The following is a 5,278-nucleotide window of genomic DNA, read 5'->3' on the forward strand; positions in this document are numbered from 1 at the left end:
TTTGTTGGAGAGACTTTTCCATTGGATATTCTTTTCTGCTTTGTTGAAGATTAGTTGACCATATAGTTGTAGGTCTGCTGAATGTTTTGAACTGATGGAATACAGTTATAATAAACACTTAAATGTCCTTCTCTGGTGATTCTTGCATCTGTGTCAGCTCTGGGTCATTTTCAGATGATTAATCTGTCTTCTCATGAGGGATATGTCTCCTGCTTCTCGGCATACCTCACACTCCTGGATGGAATGCCAGACAGTGTGAATGTTACCTTGTTGGTTGCTGGATATTTTTGCGTTTTCTATGATTTTGAGCTTTGTTCAGGGATGCATTTAAGTTACTTAGAAACAGTTTGATCATTTCTGGTGTTTCTTTAATTTGTTTGGTGGTCCAGAGCAGTTCTCAGTGGAGGGCTAATGATGAGTTTCCAATGGCAAGACCTCTCTGAGTCCTCCATTCTGTGCCTTTTGAATTAAGAGACATTTTTCAGGAGCTCCTTTTTTTCAGTCTATCTGTTGGGGACGGGCTCTATTCCCAATGCTGTGTGAGCCCCAGGCCCTATTTCCTCTAATGCTTTCAAATGATTGCCCCTGAATTGGGGTCATTGACTACCATGGAGGCCCTGAGCCGGACTCTGCTGCATGGGAGAGGGCCCCTCCACAGATCTCACCAGTTGACTTTCCGCAGCGCTGTCCTCCCCCATACACCGTCTTGTGGACTCTCAGCTCAGTGTCCTCAACTCTACCAGGTCTACTGGGCTTCCCTTCAGTTTCCCCTCCCCTGTGCCTTGCTTGGAAACTCTCTGGAGGCAGTACCTTGGAGCAACTGTAGGGCTCCACTCACCTGTGTATTTCCATGTCTTTGGGATGGCTGTCCTCTTTGCCTGATGCATTTTGTGGATCTTGTGTGGTCTTGTTGCTGTATTGTTTTGTTGTTTCAGGCAGGAGAGTAAACCAGCTCCTGTGAGTCCACATTGGTGTGACTCCCTTTTGTCCCCAAGGGGGAAGAGAGAAACACAAAACAACTTTACCAAAGCATGGACAGGCTAAGCACTAAAAAGAGAAAGGAGCACAAATTCTCAGACTTTGTCTCAGAGACCTTACTGTAGTGCTTCTAAGAAGACTCCAAAAAGCATGAATGCAGTTCCCCTCTCCAACAAAATATGCAACCAAATTTCCCATATTTGGGGAAATTGCAGGGGTCAGCACAGCTGAAGTACCATGGATAAGCCTCACCCTGGAAAACCACCTTCCTGATCATGACATTTTCCCTCCCCCCACCCATTTCATTAAGATATTAGAGATGAATGAATCTGAGATTCTACTTCATTTTCCCCATTTATTGAAATAATCTGTTCATTGTCATTGTCCTTTTTTCATGTTATAATTGGTCTTTTTCCTGGAGTTTTTCAGTATATACATCCTTATGAATGAAAACTGAGAGTCATCTAAATGACTCCTAGTTTTAATGAAAAAAACATACTTCTAGGAATGAGAATATGAATATAGTTACTTCAATACTGTTAAAATTAAAAAGAAAAGTTACAGATATTTTCAAATTTGAAATTCATTCTGGTGGTTTACCCGGGGGCGGGATATATATATATATATGTCTTCTCCCAGCAACCCCCCCCCACCATGTACAAACTTTGCACTTTCGGCTTAATTCAAACTGTATTCTAGCACTCTTTTAGGGGCCCATCAGACAGGTAATGAAGATCTCTTCTTAGAGTTATCAATGATGGGTCAGCAGGAGGGTCTCCATAAAATAATCTAGACTAAAAAATTGTTCTGCTGTTGGTAAACTTTGTCTTACCTCAGTCATGATATTATCACTTTGATTTGTTAACCGATTTGGTGTTGGAAGTATTACACATGATTAATAGACTTATGTTACATAACTCTTTATTTATGAATAATTTTATATTCCTTGGTAATATCTATTATCAGTCCTATATTGTCCTTGAAGCTGGAGATGGCAAAGGGAAATACAGTAGAAGGCAGTGTATAAAAATAGGAGTCCATGAATGAAGGTCTACTATAAACCAGGATTTTCATGATGCCAACATAGTTACTTTGTCCTTCGAATTTTGATGAATTAGAGAGGTAACTATTTACAGAAAATTTGAAGTGAACATGCTTCAACTTGTAATATCCTGAAAAGTTTTCAGAAAAGTTTGCTTAGAGTATCAGAGTGATTGTGAGTTTGAATGAGTATGTACTTATTATTTGTTTTTTTTAACATTTCTACCAAAACATTTTGTAGGTTTCTAATGATATAACATTAGGTCTTGTCAGCTTGACATATGCTTTTGCTGTAGCTTTGATATTTTTGTTGTTGTTCTTATTTTATTTCTAAGAATAATTCTAACATTCTGGTGGATACTTAGTAATACGATATTTTTCCTTTTCTAGTCAAGTGGAAAGCTTATTGGCAAAGCTTTTATGGACACAGAAGTTACTTAGAAAATTGAAGTAAAGTTACAGAGGGTGAGGCAGGGTAATAGCGGACATTTTTCTAAGCTGTGCATAGCTGGGCTGTGTAACATTTGATGAAATTTGTCTACTCTTAAAGATTAAGAGCTAAAGATTACTGAACTAAATATTAGGATAAAACAACAGAAATAATTTAGAATTAAATATCATCAGCCTTCTCAACTTGACATTAATACTCTAGAAGGTCTTGGAATTTAAGAAATGTATTTCATATTACCCTATAGAGGAAAGAGTAGTAATAAGCAAGTAAAATCCTGTGTTATTTCATTATAAGAGAACAATTGACTTTCTAAAGATTATTACTAAATTCAGAGAAAATAGGAACACATTCATCCAAAAGGCCTAGAAGCATATGATGGGATGAGGGATTATATTCTGAGGAACAAAGAAATTAGGTTTTGCTCTTTCAGGGTACTCAATAAATAATAACCTTTGCTTCCCCCACGTTTTGAACAAATGATACATTAGACCAAAGTAAGCTATCTGGAGTTCAAAATATTCTTTGTTACTGATTAAGTGTAAGTTGACAACATAGGGCATTAGATTTACTTATCCCATTATAGGTAATGATGGCCTGTGGTGGGCCTTCCCAAGTGAGATGATCTCCTCAGTTAAGACAAATGTTTGGAAAAGTGGGGAACCACTTTTGTTTACTTTTTTCTCCAAAAGGGAAGAAGTAGAAAAATTAGATTAGTAGTTTCGTCTCTGTAGGGTGGAGTGCCTAAACAAGTTTTCGTCTGGAAGGAAAAACAGAGGTCAGGATGACACAGAAGAATTATTCTTTATATAATTTTATCTTTTAGCTTTGAAAAAACAAGAACTATATATTGGGACTCCTCCCAATGAATTTCAACTCCAGATAGCAAACCTCCTGATAGCTTTCTCAAAATAGAGTATGGGAATATGAATAATGAATGTAAAATAATGCAAAAGAGTTTGGCAAAGCTATTATGAAGCATACATTCAAATGATATTTCTCCTTTAAGTTACAAACCTTCAGAGTTTACATGTTTTATCAAACCATAACAGTATTGCTCAAAAACAGTTTTGAAATCTTTCTTTGGAAATTAATTTTGAGATTGTATGATGATCTTTTTCAGGAGATTATATTTTTAAAAAATTTCAAAATAATTCAGAGGCAAGTGTTTTGTTCCTGCTTCCTCAATGAGCTTATTCCTCCATGCTCATTGTCTTTCAAACCCACACTACTTCCGTACCACATCGCATAGACATCTAAAATTTGAAAAAAAGTAAAAAAATTGTATATGGACAGTCTAGTAGAAAATCCTTACAAAGTCATGCTAAAACAGTGTTCTCCAAATCACTCTGCTATCCCAGAGTGGCGAGCGTTAGACTATCCTGCTGGGTCCAATGGCCAGAATATATTACTGTATTCCCTGGCTAAGATAAGTCCCACTACCTGGACAGGTTTTACTTAATTGGTCTCAATATTTCCTTCAGGTCTAACAGAAATCCTAAACATTTTCTTCTAGATTGTTTCTTCCTTTCATACATTCTTGTCCATCATCAGGTGCTTAACTAAATGAATACCAATAAAAGGGATTGTGGTTGTTATTCATCAAACTCTGGACAAAAGTAGCATAAAAATCAAATTTATATTTTGATACAAATAATTATTAAATAGTAATTAGTCAAATATATTTATCAAGAATCTCCTCTCTGAACTGCAAGAAGCACAATATTACAAATGTTCCAAATGTCAAATAAACCAAAGCAACATTTAGCTTAACTTCCACCAAGGAAATCAAGTCTGCATATGTGAAGTAAAGTTAGTTTAGAAAAATATTGCATATAAGATCAGAATCCTAGAATTAGACTCTTCTGGTTTTCTCTACAAGTTAAGAAGAGCTATTGGCAGCTAGCCTTTGAGTGTAAAAGCTGAGGAATTATCTTCTTTAAATATAGCTGACCTGCATTTTATACAAGGCAGCGATAGTCAAAAATAGGAAATTTTGGCTCTTCTATGGACAAAGTCAAATTCTTCCAGTTTGTGTTAAGCAAGTGATAGATAAGTTGAACCTTAATAAAATGGTTACACCAAAGGGAAGTCAATGAATTAGAATGACCATTTTCCCAGATTTTTTTTTTCCTGATTATAAACCTTAAACATCTATCCCTTACAATGAGTTAAAATCTGCTTTTCTCTTTCCTTCCCAGGAAATTCTATTAACCTCATCTCAGTTTGCTGCTACACAGAAGCCTTTGCTGCTTGACTGACTTCTGTATGAGACAACAGTTATTCTCTTCCTCAAATTAAATGTTCTCAGGTGTTTCTGCATAAACTAAAATATCTACTATATACAATATAATATATATATTATATAATTATATAATAAAATATCTTATATATAATTATTATATATAATATTTAATTATTAATTATATAATTAAATATCTTATACACACACACAAACTGGTATTTGTCAAAGGGGATACATTAGAATTTTGGGAGGGATAATTCTTCATAGTGTGGAATTCCCCTATGTAATGCCAGTTGCTTAGTACTCTTGCCCCTTTTCTTAAATTCCAAGTGGCATTTATAACTTATTGAGACAACTACTAAATAGCCCTAACGCATTTCTAAATATCCTCTGGGTTTGGTATAGTCTTGATTAAAACCACATATATCCTTAGCCTGTACAAATTCCAGTGTTTCACAAAACTAGATGTCTTCCTAGAACTGAATGAAGTCCAACTTTACAGAACATAGTAGAATTATCCTTCTGTTTTCTTCTGGGCACCATATGTTATTATTGACTCCCATTTT

At 35.5% G+C, this 5,278-nt stretch overlaps 1 pseudogene; it reads right to left on the reverse strand.

Annotated features, from left to right (window-relative positions):
- Positions 1–1,120: 1,120 nt before the first annotated feature.
- Positions 1,121–1,270, reverse strand: LOC123323256 (annotated as a pseudogene).
- Positions 1,271–5,278: the final 4,008 nt, after the last annotated feature.

The sequence above is a fragment of the Neomonachus schauinslandi genome, chromosome 1, assembly GCF_002201575.2.
Source record: "Neomonachus schauinslandi chromosome 1, ASM220157v2, whole genome shotgun sequence".
In the NCBI taxonomy this organism is placed as follows: domain Eukaryota; kingdom Metazoa; phylum Chordata; class Mammalia; order Carnivora; family Phocidae; genus Neomonachus; species Neomonachus schauinslandi.